A 17,145-nucleotide genomic window follows, 5' to 3' on the forward strand; every position below is an offset into this window, starting at 1 on the left:
ACAGGATTTGTAAGCCTCCTCTAAGCCCAGTGTATTTAGATCTTATCAGCACCGGTGTGTACAAAAAGTTCCCAGAAAGTCATCTTGGGTTGCTTGCCTCTGTGTGAATGAAAATCTTTATAGCCCACAGCCAGTGGATACAAATTGTCCTTTACTGCATCAATATTCAAAGCAAAGAATCCGGGCAGCAGCAGCAGAATTTTTAGCTTGTCCCTCCACGGCGGCAGCAGTCACCTGGAAGATAAGACAGACATATATTCAGTAGTGTGTGGGGTTTATTTTCTCATGGGTGCCCTCTCTGCCACTGATTCTGAGATCTGTGGCAAGAACGCTGCAATGACTGACTGGGTACATTTATTCTGTTCCTAACCAGACAATAAATCACTGCACAGAAATAGATCCAGTGCTCCTCCATCTTTCTTCCCCACCAAGCCCATGCAGAGAGGCACTTTACTAAAATGCCTAAATATGCACAAAATCTTAAATCAGGTTCAATTTTGAAGTATTAAAGCTCCACTGAAAAAACAACAGTTAGTAAAAGTGTCTGGTCGGCACATGATATAGAATCTTTATCTTTTTATGCTGAGCAAAGGAAAAACTTTCAGCCTCATTCCTTTGCAGATTGTAAAATTATGGATTTTTTAAATGAAACAAACGAAACAGATCAACAGTATTTAAATTAAATTAAATATTTTGCACACTGCATGAGTAACATCTGACATGTGGTCAGTTGTTCTCCCAACACACTGGCACCTCTGAGTAAAAGATTAGTAAAAGTTTTCTCCAGATTCTCCATCACAAATCTTCCACCATACATTACAGTGGACATAAGGCTCATCTCATATTTATTCTTTGATTTTTGTTTTATTGAGGGATTATGGTTGTTAGACAGAAAAAGCTTTCTCATGGCATACTAATAAGGATTCAACATAGAGTTTGCATCTATAGATCCCAGAATGCCAGTCTTTGGTAAGGATTTTTATTAGTAATTATTGGAGATTTATATATCATCATCCTGCTCACTGTACAAGGTGTTAGGACAAACGTAGATCATCATGTTTGTCACATAACATTATGACAGGATTCTTGCACAGTTTTCTGAACACTCAAACTTCCTGTTCAGACTGTGTAAAAAAAAAAAGGAAAAACAAACTTGTGCTGACTCCAGCAACCTTTTCTATTTCTCATTATCACTATGGTAATGAGCTGCCACCACGGCGGCGGCTCGGTAAAAAGAAGGATCAGCTTCCTATGGAATAAACAATTTGTGTTTAAAGACACAGATGAAATTCTGGAGCGAATATATAAACTTTTTTTTTCCCAAACACAAACTCATGCAAGAATATCAGCTGAGTCCTAATATCTTATGTGCATTTCCAATGTCTTATGAGGGATTAGATTATCATCCTTATATATGTTCCAATACATTCAATTCCATCTTCTCTCCTTCTAATTTCCCTGATGCTCAGCAAATTCTGCCTCTGCGACGTTGTTTGTAACCTTATCCAAGCCCCTTATCAAAATCATGTTAACACAAACAGTACACACTGGAAGACTAAACAGCCACAAGGTTATGGCAGTCAACAGCTTGCCTTTAAAAACCTGTCAGTGGCTCTGTTTCCATCAAAGTCACTAGTGCGCAGCATGGGTCTGTGCGCGCCGACGTAAGCTGACAGGAGTTACAGCTTGTCCTCGCCTGTTGTTGATCTCACAAACACAAATATCGCTCCGGCAAACAAAAATCTATTACAGTCTGAGTAAACAAAACATGATCTTGCATTCAGTTTTAAGACTGGAGTTTTTTTGTTTTTTTACTCACTCCATCTTTGGGAGCCATATTGGAACCAAACATGTTTCTTTTCTGACTTTTTGGGGGGAGAATTATTTACAAAAAACACCCAAAATGCTAAATGCAAGATCGGACAGGTGTTGCATTGCGCTGATGCAGAGCAATAGCAACCTGACACGGGGAGATGTAGGGTGCATAACCAAGGTGTGAAATGAAGAGTGAGGTAATTACAGCAGAGCAGGGGGGTGGGAGGTGTTTATTGGCAACAAGCTGTCCTGGAAGCTCTTCACATCCTGTGTCTGATGAATAATTAGGCTAAAAACACACGCATGCCTTGTGTGTGTTTATAGCTGCCAACAGTTGTAAATGAATAGCGATAGGTAACAATATGAATGTAGCGTCGCTTTATCACTTTTATGGTGTGACTGCATTGTGTTTGTCAAAGAAAGACATAAATGAAGATACATTTGGCGTGCAAGTCATGTGTGTGAGTGTATTTGTGAGTCACTAATTAATCCCAGCTGGTTTCAGCTCAGTGTCAGTGACAGGTAAGGCCACCGAAATAGCACCATAATTGAGTTGTATGTGTGCGTGTTTTTTTTAGTGTCTGAAAGGTTGAGCCACCCAAGCTGTAAAGAGCTGAGAAGAACCATCCTTTATACTACAGCTAACTTTTACTGAGCCTCCTTGATTTATGCTGCACCGTTTCATGAAATATTGTTTTTATTTCCTTCAACAGCCCCGAGAAACATGAAGCAGAGAGGCCACCGGATGACTGAACCAGAGGCAATGGTATGCAACAAAGATCATAAGATAAAATCGAAGACTTAATGACACAACTATATCTTACTTGTGTTGTGTTGGCCACAGTCTCATCACCACAGACACACAGAGAGGCAGAACCGCTGTCCTCTGTCTGCTTTTCTACTTTTATCCATTATGTGACCTCTAAACTCTGTTATACCAGCTGTGTCAGATTGGTGTAATAAATATCAGTAGGAAAGCACTGACTCACTGCTTCACTGGCCTACTTTAAAGAAGCAGAAAGATGATACAGGGAAGCAAAAATTAACAAACTATTGGACCAAACATGTCTGTGCTGGACTCATTTGAGCATTGCTACAAGGAGTTGAGGTTTTTTGTTTAGTTCATTCTAGGTTCCAGAAGAGTAATAGGCATTCCTGTTTGACACATTTGATAAAAACTTATAATATGGTGAGGAAAGCAGTAAGAAATCTCCTGTGAACCAAAATAACCTGTAAAACAAAGACTAACAAGCAGTCCGACTATGTATGTCAAACTGTATGATAAGTGTATTTTTATATTTTGCCAAACAACGTCTTACAGAATATCTTCACAGACGTACAGGTATATGATTGTTTTATCACCATCAAATATAATAAAACGGATGTGGCCAGATTCTTAGAGGTACACTTCTTTATCTGTTTGACATTTCTTATAATGCAAAGATTTTACCCAACATTGTGACTATAATGACACAGATAAATGTAAATTCTGTTAAATGCATTTCACAAAATGACTGATGCTAAAAGATACCTTAATGCTTAAAGTGAGAACTTCACATCTTAATAGTTATTTGTTTGTCTCTTTTAATCCACAGCATTTCAGCTATTTATTTGTTTTGGTGATGCTAACTATGAACTAACAACTCAAACGATATGACTAAAGAGAAAATGCTATCATAGTTTGGACTTAGGATTTAAACCATGTGTGGAGGATGAGCACACATATTGCATGTGTGCAACCAATACTTCTAAAAATTAAATTAAACTATTTCCCTTGCAAAAAATTAGCTTCCCAATGGAAATGTGTTGAATAAGTAGAAATGAGCTCTTCTACTTTCTAAAGGTTTTGCTACACCAGAAAAGTAAGTGAAATTATTGAAAGTAAATGGGGGAAGAGACTGGACTTTTCCTCATCCTTCCAAAAAAAAAACTGTCTATTTGAAATGTGTCTCCCCCTGGACAAGCCGATCCACCTCCGGTCTGTATACAGACTCATCACTGTCCTGGATCAGACCAGTAGCAGCGGTGACGTCTGCAAGTTTCACAGATCGTTCCAATGAGAAGCGACCATTTGTGTAAAGAAAGGAGGTGTGTGGGGAGAGAACACATCCCTGAGGGACACCGTTGCTGATTTTGGTTCTTAGACATTTGTTGCTGAATAACAATTATGGTGTCTTACACAGAATCAGGAGAGCTTACGCTTGAAGAAAAAATCTACAACTCCCATCAGGAATAATGATGTCACAGCAAAGACAGATAGTGATAACTGTAAGTATATATTGTCAAGATAAAGTAAGAATACTAGTCAGAATGGGAGAAGAAATTACAACATCTATCTTATGGATAACTATTAGGTCTTCAAGATAGTACTCTTAGACAAGATTTCTAATGGCCTCCTTCCCTTCACTCAACAAAGTGCCATTCAAATGTTTCTCTTTAGAAACGTGGGCTTTAGTATTTTGTGTTAAGCATTTTTGCTCAACATCAGTATTTTCAATGTAATGTCATCGCTTTTGGCAGCTTTGGCTCCATGCTCAGTTGCCTTATACTCAAATTATTCTGCACTTAAACTATCACTAATTGCTGATCATATCAATGTCTTTTACTCTCTGAAGTACCATTAAAAACCAGTAGAAAACTGCACACTTCAAAACTTGTGATTAAATGACTGATGCTAAAAGATACCATTTTTAAAAATGTTTGTCTCTTAGCTGACAGGAATAGTAAATGTGTTCCAGATGCTTCAGTATAAACTGAAGTGAAAAAAGTCAGATAGACATTAATAGTCCTAACAGTCTTTGTTATGCTAATTCACAGAGAGTGAAGATGACAACTCTCAAAAGACATTGTAACTGTAAACCCTGGCCACAGAGTATCATTCTGTCTCCTTTTCTCTGCATCCCCTCTATGTTTCCAGCCTACTAGGTCATGAGAGGAGCTGTGCCTCAGAGTAAAACACTGTATACTCCACTCCAATTACCTGGGAAGCTTTGGGATGCCGGTATTCCCCTCTCTGTTATGTTGGCCAGCTGGATTCATTTCACTGGCTATTAGCACTTCATTTATTGTGGAACGTGGCTCTCTTAAAATTGGTTGCCTGGCATTGTATGCTCATCTGAGTCCTGATCAGCTGCAGAGAAATGTAAAAAACAGGATCCAAACAGGAAAAGTTTGGCATCAGGAAAATGAACCTGATAATGCTCCTGTGCAAAGTTAATACCCATGCAATTAATGTATTGCATATATGAATGTCACAGGTAACAGGAAGGAAAAGCACACCCACAGTGTGTGAAGTCCCACAAGATTTGTTTCTTCTGGTTTCCTCAGGTGAAACAAATTATTAACTCAGTTCTCTCAGTCTGTTTCCATTTGGTGCTCGCTTCTATCTGAAATTAGTGTTCAGAGTCTGTATGTCATAGAAAAATGGTTTTCCTCCTATATCTTTGGTTTCCTCATCAAGTATTTTAATGACACCTTGCCCAGACAAAAAGAAGCTAGTGGAAGATTTTTCTGTCAAACACCCAAAGTAAAAACATGCCAATGGGAAAACATGTGCTGAACTTCCCGTTGCGAGTGATTTTATCCGAGAGCATCGACTACAGCTGATGGGGAGTCCACAGGAGATTGTGTGATGTGTTGCCGTGGTGACAGTGTGATGCTCTCCTTCTGCTCTTCCTGTTCCTTTTCTTCACGCTCACTCTCACTCCAACCCCCGCCCCTCTCCTTTACTCAGGCGTTGAATCTCTTGGCGTCCCCATGGGCGAAGAGAGGGGTCAGGGTTGGCTCCATCTGTCTATGTGATGGGCACTGGTGCCAAGCGCCACAGGGGCTGGAGGGAGAGAAGAGCAGGCTCGTGTGGATTGGTAGGGTAACGGATGTTTTTGAGCTGTCATGTGGGACTTCAAATAGGGGATAAGGCTGGGAAGTGGATTGAGGCTGAGGGGGAGGAATAGGTGTAAAGCGGTTTGAGAAGAAGGGGCTAAGGATGAAGGGAATTGCTCGGGGCTAAGGACACTGCTTTTCTTGGTGGATTCTGTTACTGTCAGCCAAGAGGAATGATGCTGAATAGGTCTTTATGTAGACAAGCTGGATTTTTCTTTTTTTCTTTCTCTCTCTCTCCTGATACAATGGACAGGCAAGGACCTCGGGGAGCCTCACTCTATCCGGAAACGGTGCAGAGACAATGGCCGAGTCAGTGTCACTGTCCTCTCTGTTAGGGATCACAAAGGAAAACCTAAGAGAGGCAGAAAGACAGAAATACTTTTTACCAAAACAGCACCTTCTGTTCTGTAACTGTCTCCGAGGTTCTCTCTAACATCTTATCTGCAGTAGAAAGTGTACACACTCACATGATACAAACAGGGTTTTGTATTTGAGTGTTACACAAATCATTTTAGAAAGTTTTCTGTCTTAAATGTCACATCTATCATGAGTTCTTCATCTGGGAATTCAAAAACCTGGTTGCATAAGTGTGAACGCCCTTAAACTACTACTTTGATAAAGAACCAACAAAAGTTTGAACATGGGAGACAACTCAGCATAGTCTGCAGAAAACTTGGAAAAACCCTTAAAAGGTTTGACAACTACTGGCCATTAAAACTTTGAAAGTATTTTTGTAAACTTGCAAGACAATAATTATATATAATACAAGATATATAGTAGAGTATTTGGGATGTAACAGGATTTTTTGTCATGAGATCTATGGCTATTAAAATATAATACTTTTGAACAAAGTCAGGTCTGTCTAGCGAAGTGCCTTCCAGTCCCTGTAGTGGTTTAAGGTTTCACTATGAACATGGAAATGTGTTACCCATGAAATCCTGATGAAGCTAGGCTTAAGGCTTATTTTGAAGTACAAATGGATGTTGTTTTTCACCTGTCCTGTTTAGACTAAGATTTCTCATTCTGCCAGCTGGCAATGTCATATCTCTAGCTAGATTCTATGTTTCTACATTTAAATAGTTGGCCATAAAGACAATGTTTTTATCAAATCAGATTTGAAACATTATTAAAGGTTCACTCCTCTCTCTCCAACTAAAGACACATCTGGGCAGTAAAAGACTTAAATGACAGTGGTAGAAAACACCATAGAGGGACATCACCAACCCAGTTATTTTGTCAAACTTCTTTAATAACCTTTATGGAAAAATATCTTAACTTTTAGGATGGATGCTGTGAAATTTGAGATCCTTCAGGGATGCAGATTCTAATAGGTGAGTGACACTTTAACTCATCATATTGCGCTATAAGTTCAAATGTTTGTTTTTTTTAACACCAGATATGTATGCCCATCAACCTCAGTTGCACTTTAAAGACAGTTGTCTGAATTTCAGAAAAAACATCAGCATTTTATGTTTCAGGAAACAATTTAATGAGGCTACCTGTGTGATTATAGACTTTTGTGAAGTTTTATTAGATTTTAAACTTCCCATTTACACAACTGTCCCAGCCAGATTAATTGAGACATTTACTGACTAAGATATTTTATCAGTTTTTGGTTAAAAACCACCTCTGAACAGCCCAGAACTTTTCCCCACTGACACACTAACCACATGCAAACATCCCCCCCCACACACACACACATGCACACACACACACATTTATCTCCATCTTTTTCCCTCCTACACCTACTTATCTGGCATAAAGCTACAGCTTTAGGCAACTTGCTCCTATGCTCCTCTGCCTCACCACCAGACCTCCTCTCAGTGGCCACTCTGTGTTTCTCGTTTGTGCTGCCTGTTGGAGTTTTGGTGCTGCAGACAAGGTGAGTAGATGGGGGAGGTAAGATTGCCTGCCACTGCCACAGATCCTCATCTGGATCCAAGTAAGAGATTGTCTGACTCAAATGCCCTTGTGGAATAATATATGCTAACATAAACAACTGTTTTCCTGTGTCAACATTATCTATTCCACCTCAGTAAGGTCTTACAGAAATGCATGTCACCAGTAAAAGCCTAGGTCTTAAAAAAAAGTAAGACTGCTTATATAAATTTTTATCAGTTTAACATAAGAAGACTGTCAGTTTCTGTTGATAAAGATAAAGCCCAACACTATCTGATTCAATACAGTTCTGGTTGGAGGTCATGTCATACATTCTGTGTACATATATTATTGTTTTCAAGGCCAAAGATGCTGCCATCAGGCACAAGGTAAAGTACAGCAAGGATCAGTCAATCACAAGGTTTTCACAGAGGCAGACACTCATAGGCTCATCCTCACTTCACAATAAACTGGCCAAATATGTTTTGAGGCAAAGGGAGGAAATATGTGTAGATATACCCTGGTAACCATCCTCCCCCATTTTTCTTTGCACAAAGACAGGAGGCTGTTAAGTGCATAATGTACATTTTTATTTTCCTGTCAAAATAGCAGAAGCAAAACGTTACGTTTAGCTCTCATGACAGCAAATTGTGCCTATTAAGAATTAAAAGCAACACTGTGCTTTTGTTCTTTTCACAGTACACCCAATGTGGATGAATCCATTAACATTTCCAGCCTTTCATTTTGTACCTGTATCTGGGTCAATGCGTACCTATGTACTTAATCATTGCATAATCAGTTTACCGGTATTTGTCTTGGTAGTTAGGTATGGTGATTCATTAAAGAGTTAAATAATTAGGAGCATTGAGTGATTAAGTTGGTAGAGCATGAGCACCATGTGCAGAGGCTACAGTTCTTGACGTCGTTGTCCTGAGTTCGATTCCTGGTCTCAGACTGTTTGCTGCATGTTATCCTCCTCTCTCTCCACTCTATTTACTATTCAATAAATGACACTAGTGTCAAAAAAAGATCATAAAAATCATTAAAAAGGTTTAATCTTGTTAAGAATTTAATCTTTTGTATATCATTTACTGAATATTTGATATTAAACCCAATGTCCATTTACTGTGGTTTTAATCCCTGTTTGGATCAGTTGACTCTTATCAAATATGAGAGATTAGGAGCCCTGATCAACCCAAAATAACTTTGGATGACTTCCTGCAGACAGATATAATTCATATGGGTCACATAACCCCATTTCCTAGCACCAGCATGTGACCAGATTATTAAATAGTACTTTATATTATAGATAATCAAAGTTGATATGGAGCATCTTTAAGGCTGGTACAGATTGGTGCACAGCTGGTACAAAAACTCATTTGGTATCCAGAACAGTTCTGGGAACAAAATGATCAAAACCATAAAAGTACAAACTTGCAAATTAACTAAATGACCAGGAGTTTTATCCCCCTAACCATAAATACACTTAAACAACTGATAATCATAAAGTTGGATTTAGTGGTTGGTCTTTGATATTTGAACTGAAGAAGCTGCAGGTTGATGTGACTGACATATAATTACGCAACAGACTCTTTTTAAACCGTCAGTAAAGAAACAGAGTGATGTGTATAACTCGCGGTACATAGACCCAATGGATGTCTCAATTATTCTCAATTTAAAAGAAAAATCTAAAAGATAAAAATGCAGGCCAGCCAGTTGTTCCCTATGGCCATGCACAGCTGTGAATATTAGACCAGCAATAAATTCACCAATTAACATGCAAGTCTCCTTCTGCCACTTTGCTGCTGATTATGGGTGAAAGACTGTTTTTTTCCTAATTTCACCTAGCATTGCTTTTTAAAATTCACTGCGCGCTTAAGGATTTCTAGATCTTTAAGCGCGCAGAGATCTTGTTCCAAACATTTCTAGTGGAAATGTTTGGAGCAAGATGCTGCATATCTTCCATACATCTCTTGTGAAATCTTCTGCCATCATCTGTTGGTGTAAGAGCATCACAGGCAGTGACTTCAAAAGGGTAAATGAGGTGATAAAGAATCCTGCTTCTGTTCAGGAGACCGCTGTAGAACCTCTGGAGATTACTTCATAAAATGGAGAACATTACAAAACACCCTGATGAGCCTGTTCATGACAAAGATATACAACACCTGAGTGTCTTCAGTCAGAGGCTTCTAATATACCTCTGTAATACAGCCTTCTACAGGAGCTCCTTTGTTAACTGCATTATTCTATTGTTAACAGATATTCTTCAAAAACAGCACAGTCTGAAATTTGAAAACTTTATCTTATTTCATTTTATGTTCTAAAATCCAAAAAGATTACTTTAAGCTTTTTCTGGCATCTGGATGAATTTACGCTGATATAAGCAAGATAACTGCAGTATACAAATCTGTCAAAATTGGACTGATATAATTTAAACTGACTATGTTCTTTAATTAACATATAGTTTTGATTTTTAAAAGGGAGAAAATGGGAATTATTTTTAGAGAAATCACTTTCTGCCATCATTACTGCCACCTCAATAGTGAAATTCTAGGCGAGAGAAACTGTGGATAACAGAACTATTATTAATTCACTTTATAAATCTCATGTTTATTGAAAAGTTGTAAGCTTGTAAAATTGTTGAGAAAAGGAAACAAGTAAGACAGGAGGCAGTGCAAACATATGGAAGAAAGGGCTCTTGTCAGATGGGACCAAAGTTAAGCTTTGTGGTTTAAATACAAAGTGTATGGTGTATATAGTGAAAAATAAAAACATATATATATATATAAAAGAAAACACTGAACACACCATCCTTGGAATGAAACATGATAGCGATATCCTCATCATGTGGCCATGCTTTTCTCTGGGGCAGGGTAACTTACAAATTGCAGACTGTGAGTTGTTTATGTTCTTTCTTGATAAGGCTTCAATTTTGAAATAATTTACTATGCCTAAAATACTACTATGTAGTATTACTATGCCAGCTATTTTATTTATCCAAACAAATAATGTTATGCTATACGTATTTTCTGGGTATTCAAGGGTAACAAAATGCTAACAATGTATTACCTAAGTGATGTTGGAACAAATTTAGGAGAAAATCTTTAAAAAAAATAAGTCATTGTAGTCTTTTGCAGGGTTGTGTGAAACTGATTATGTTTATTAGTAGCCTTGTAATGTGCCCAGGGACAGAAGTGAGCACAATCAATACGACTGCTGTTGCCCACACCCTACATGCTAGACTGTGTGCACGTGCAAAAAATCCCTGGAGGATATCTCATATTATGATCTACCCTTTACTTCCACAGTGTATGTGATGTCCATCTCTTACACACACATACACATATTTTGGTCCCGTAACTTCAACACACACTCATTTACTGACTCACTTTGTTGTTGTTTTTTCTCCGCTTCTTTCATCCTGCTCTTCTTATTGACTTCAGGCTGTTTCTTAACGAGGTCTATCACATGTTGTTTTCGGCCTGACTTGTGTTTTAAGCATCAGACGTCACCTTAGAAGCACTGAGGAGTGTTTTCAGAAGACTGAGGGTGACTGCATGCATGTTAAGCCTATTTCATATGCCCTGTCATGATTAATCTCCCATCAACATTATGACCGATCTATAATAGCAGCCCATTGGGGGTCATGCCCGTGCAACCATGTATCGACCTGTTCCAATTGCAATATTGAATACAGCTTCAACAACACTTCCTTTATGTGTGTTTTTATGGATTTTCCACAATGCAGCAAAACTGATATGACAGTAGCCTTATGAACTGATGAGATACAGTGTATTTCAGAGTTACAGTAAGCATTTTGAGACTGCAGGCCTTGCCAGTGCAAAGGTTAGGGTGTGTTTCATTACTGACATCATGTTTTACGTCCTTGTTTTGATGGAACAGAACAGCACAGTTTATAAAAGAAGGCAGAGGTATATCGCTTTAGAGGAACTCCATCCAGATTCCTAAAATATTAGAAAGATTTTTATTGAAATTGCTAAAAAGTTTGTATTGTGTAGATTTATTCCTGTCAGGAAAATTACCCACAAAGTAAAAACTTTATGTAACAATGTTAAATTAATGTTTTGTGAAGCATGATTAGAAGGCACATCATAATGGTTATTGCTGAGGTTTTATTTTACACAGCTAAGCACGCTGAAGCACTTTAAAGATCATACAATAAGCCCTAACTAGATTCTATTTGAAATGAATAATTTCCTTCCAAAATAAAGAAAAAAACGAAAAGGAAAGATAGATAATACACAAAACGCACTAAAGACGAAAGGGCTAAGTTTATTATCTAAATAATTAGGTAACTAATCAATCCTACACGCAAAATTAAAACATTCAAAAAGCATTCTAATGTGATAGTAAAAAAAAAACTTACATCAAAGTTTAAACCAGTCAAATTAAATAAGTTTGATTTAGAAAGGAAAAAAGTTAGACCCCAACAGCACAGCTCCATTCTTTAGGGATGCTGGATTATTAAACGAGTCTTACCTGCGCACTTGGTTTGTCAGTCTGATGTCTTCCTTTCTGAGCCGTGAAGGTCCTTTTTTTAATATTCAGCCATGGGCTACGTAAAGTCCCACAGCTGTATCTCGCTGAGCACCTTCAGCCTTTTGGACCAGGATGTTCCGATCCTTGCGGCTGTAGTGCCCGCTTCGCTGCCTCCGTTGGCTCTCCGTCCGCAGACTCAGCTTCTCTCCTTCGCCTGCTCACCGCATCGACGGACTTCCCCCGTTTAATGCAGGTGTGGCAGCGCGCGGCGGCAGGGGACGCTGCTGGGTGGAGACAGAGAGGAAGAGGCGCCCAATCAACGGATGCACCGCCGCGAGTCTTAGCGGGGAGCCCCGCACGTGACGAGAGCCAATAACATATAAAACCCCGAGGGGGGACAGATTTATTGAACAGAAGTCATTTTAACAACTCCAGACCATCTGTGATAGATCAGTCAGCCAATAGAATGGAATAGAAATATCCCTTATTATCCCCTCAGGTGTAACAGCACCTGTGGAATAATAAAGTGGAATCAATAATCTCTGGACACTGACTGGATATGCATGACCTCCAGCTAGTATTAGCTCTGGTATTCCTTTTTTTTTAGAAACGTTATTACAAATACAGAGGCGACATATAATAATGTGCAAGAGTAAAAACTGCAATTAAGATATATTTTTTTTGTTGCATTAATCAATATGTTACAGTCGTTGTGCTTTCAGGTATTTCAGACACCTTATGATTTGGGGCAAGCCATTAAAATTGTATGACAAAGCTTAGGTTATCTATAAATTATCTATACATTTAAAATATTAACTTTAGTTTTTTTGTTTGTTTTGTTTTTGTTGTTTTTTTAGCATTGTGGTTTGGAATGAAGTTGTTAGAGATTTTACACACTGATAAAGTTTATCATTGTAGAATAATGCCTTCATCATTGTTTGAAGATAACCTTATGGACCAGACTACACTGATGCACAGCAGTAATGGCTTCACTAAAGTCAATAATGAGTGGCATTGTGTTAGTACATCTGCATGCACCAGAGCAGGAAATGCCAAAAGCTGCTTTTTTTTAGAAGTAGCACTTTCACATGATTCGGTGAATTTAATTGGCAGCATCTAGATGCTAATTTCTCTCTGAAATCTAACTGAAATGTATAATTATTGTAAATTTCTTTTTCTTAGGACTGAAGCATTTAACAATGTGAATAGGATATAAAAGTAAGTCTGAAAGTAAAGTGAGGTATTTCTCTTACATAAAAAGAATATTCCGAAATGGCATTTATCCAAGCAGTTCTTGAAATGACCAATTAAAGGCATACAATCATTTCTCACACATGGTTAATATTAAGATGTGCTGATTAATATCTTCATTGGTATTTAACATATTCCCTTTTGATCAGGTTCACCTTCATTTGGGCAAAGATGACATTTTCTTTAAGTACATGGTTTGGTCTGGGTTTGTGTTCCTTAATTAGTTCAGATTTTATAGCTTTTATTAGTTCAGATAATCTAAAAGTTTAGTTTGAAAGTTGCGGAACAAAGTAATATTTGGCAAGGCTCTTTCATAGGCAATAAAAATCACAAACTTACTGTCCCTTTCAAAGATGTACGTATAATCACACATGAAGGGTTTTTCAAATTATTAAAACAACATATATAATATGTGATAATAGAACAGGTTTTGGAAAGTAGAAGATAGGGTTCAGAAAGCATTCATGTGTGTGAACTCATCTCTGAATATGTGGCATTATTTGTGCCTCTTCATCAGTACAGCGGTAACAGTGTGGATCATATTCAGCATTTCAGCAAGTTTCTTTCTTGCAGTGCTTGTTCTTCAAGTTCGATATTTTCATCCTCATCAGGGCTGCGATCCAAAATTAGATCAAGTACCTCATTCATGGTTCGTCACTTGCGTATTGTGGTGCTACCACAGAATTGTCATGTGCTGGCAGAAAAATGTTATTTATAGACCAAAGCTGCAGGAGCTGATTAGTGTACTTGTGTTGGTTACAGTATTGTGAATGTGAAAGCGAATCTGGGAGTGTGAAAGTGGGACTGCATCTGGATGCAGAAACACTTTTGCCGTTTTGTTTGTTCATCACACGCATCACAGCACCAATTTGTGTCTTCTCAGCGTTTCATTTTTTTTATTTGAAAGAAAATACCTTCTATGTCAGTTGGTTGGGCTGATAAATAACCTTGGTGTGTGATATAACACATTGATCAAGGCGTCTCTGACTCGAAGACTGAATGATTGATTCTCTTTGGCTAGGCCAAGACTACCTCACATCCATTTAGCTGCTGTATTGCCCAGAGATGTGTCATAATTGGAATCATATAAAAACACTATTCTTCAGAGTTACGGGTAAATTTAATAATAGTTCATTTTAAAAAAGACAAAAGTATAGTGAACCAACATGGCTAAGACTAACTATTTCCAGATGGAATAAATCTGCTTTACTAAACTTAATCCCATTTATTGTCACTTGCTTTTTTATCATAAATTTTGCTAGCATTATCCTTCCCGGTGCACTCTCCCATTTCTCAGATTCCCTGGAGATTTAACTCTATGGTGTTGGACTGGATGCATTTGCAATTATCTTGTTTCGGTTAAATAAGAAACGCAGTTAAAGTCACATGTGAATAAGTTAGTTCATGCGATAAGTCGTCAACAAACATGCCGTGCCACGTTCCTTCAACTACTTCCTGTCGTCTTCTTTTTCGTGGTTTGTGCCATTGCCAACATCTGGTTGTTGATCATGTGACTTGTGTGTTTCCATTGCAGTTTTGTAAAATAAAGTCATTTAAGTACACTCAAAAGCCCAAATCATTCTAGCGCCAGAAGTTTTTATCAAAACACAAGTTTTTCCATTTAGTGGATTTATTTTCAGAATGTCAAATTGTGCAATGATATGGTCAATTGAAATGCAGCAAGATATTTTTTATACAAGATAATGATTTTATCAATCAAGTTCCTTCATGGAAAACTGATTAATTTGATATATTTTACTTGAATTGGTTTTAATTACTTCCTAAGAGTTAGTCCTTCACAGCCCACTATTTTTGTAGGAAACATTACAATAATTTGAAAGCATAAACATCTTAAGGCAAAACAAGTTGCAAATTTGGACTCCAAATTTGGCTTTTTTCTCTGATGCCTGCTCACTGCTTAGAGGTTGACAGCCTGTGAGTCTCAATGAGTTGTTTTCCTTCAGTTGCTCTTCGTGGCTGGAAGACTCCATCTGTGTCTATCATGTGCAGAGCTCCACCTGGAAGACTTATGAGCAGAACTGTGACAGACTGTCAGAAACAGTGACATTGGCATCAGAAAACATCACATTTCCTCCAAGAAGAAGCATGACTATGTAGTCAAACAGCAACCTTTCTAACAAAAAAGATTGGCAGTATTTTGAGAGTAGGTAAATCAGAGATCCGTACAATAATGTAGAAAAATAAAGACTTTTGAAAAACAACATTAAATTGAAAAATATTTACAAATAATGTCTTAGGATATAAGGAACATTTGAAGTAACAAGTGAAGAAAGAAGGACATTGTTCATGATTAATGGAAGCCACTAGGCAATTTATAACATCTGCACACACATTTTTGCTAATGACTATTACTGGTATCTAGCCATATTTTGTCTAAACTCAAAACAAAGAGATATCTAAAATATAGACACATTTATATGCAAACTTAAATTATCACTTTGGGATCATTAAGGTGTTTTTGAATTTGAATAAAGCATTTTCTTAATACAAATTACATATCAGAAAGTTATTTCTGATACCAAATGTTATGAAAATAAAACATAATTTGTTGACTGACTTAAAAGTTCAAAATCTGCTTTTTTATTAACTTTACTTTTTGGCTTGTTTATCAATTAACATTGTTTTTATTTCTACATTTTGTCTACTTTTGCTTTCTGATTTTAATTTCAGATTGATTTCTAATGTTTCCCCTCAAAGAGTTTGTACATAGCTCTTATTTAAATTCGATAAATTTTCCACACCCAGTCCTAGCTTAAATTTTACAAAACTTTGAAACCTAGAGTTGGTCATCAAATAATCCAGGATAATGCCCAGGATATTCTCAGAAAAAATTTTAAGAACTATCAAACCGTGACTACTCAAAAGGGAACAACACAAGATGCACACATATGAATGAATTTTGCAAAGGCTCAATAGATACACCAGCACTGATTGGGTCCCTGATCCTTGACCTAAAAGGACCAATATCTCATTTCCATTTAAATTAAGGCCACCTTGTTGGTAGGCTGATACTGCAACTGTCAACATTGATGGTGGGAAAAGAAACTTTGCTTATTACTAAAAGAAGTTCCAACATGATCTCCTCATCCATACAAAATATAGACTTTGATTAACCTAGTGACAAAAACTGAGATGATGCCATTTAGAATGAAAACAGCCCAGTTAGAGCATAAAGAGGATGTAAAAACAACAAAAAAAGAAAAGAAAAACTAGAAAAAAACGTTTGATCAAACTTAAATGATTTGAGTGAAATCCCTAATCAACTTCTGGGAAAAAAAGTTGAAATACTTAAACAACAAAGTGACTAAAGATGGACTTAAAAGAAGATATCAAAAAATTTAGGTTACTTGCAAATGAGATTGCTTTTGTTATATTCTAAAAATGCACATTTTTAGGACATTTAGGAAATAAAAACTCGAAACCATATTGTTGTTAAATGTCTACTACAACTCTAAATGAGAAGAGGATGACTAAACACGTCAATCAACCTACCTGACATTCTTTCTTAAACAGCACTCATAAGCTGATTACCACTACATTATTATAGTTATTTGCGAAGCCACAGCAATGAATAGTAACCTGTCACAGTTTGAGTCTGTCTTCACTGATGAAGGCACCACCTCTGCAGATTCATAATTGCCTTAATTCCTGCACCTGTTCCACTCTGCTTAACTACCCTTCTGTTTCACCTGCTCTCTGCCAGATTGTGTGAAGCAGTCCTTGTCTCAGTGGTTCAGTGAACTGGTCCTGTGGTTTTATTTTCTCCTAAACCTGTTTTCTTGTCCATGCTTTTTGTCG

The 17,145-nt window shown here is 37.4% G+C and overlaps 1 long non-coding RNA gene across 1 annotated transcript; it reads right to left on the bottom strand.

The window, feature by feature from the left end:
• Positions 1-7: 7 nt before the first annotated feature.
• LOC116725844 (uncharacterized) lies at positions 8-12,359 on the bottom strand. The gene is made up of 3 exons (XR_004340501.1): positions 12,076-12,359; positions 4,796-6,049; positions 8-234 (listed from the first exon to the last, which is right to left on the bottom strand). It is a non-coding gene; the product is annotated as an uncharacterized LOC116725844 (long non-coding RNA).
• Between the last annotated feature and the right edge of the window lie 4,786 nt (positions 12,360-17,145).

This window comes from Xiphophorus hellerii, chromosome 9 (genome assembly GCF_003331165.1).
Source record: "Xiphophorus hellerii strain 12219 chromosome 9, Xiphophorus_hellerii-4.1, whole genome shotgun sequence".
NCBI classification, from domain to species: domain Eukaryota; kingdom Metazoa; phylum Chordata; class Actinopteri; order Cyprinodontiformes; family Poeciliidae; genus Xiphophorus; species Xiphophorus hellerii.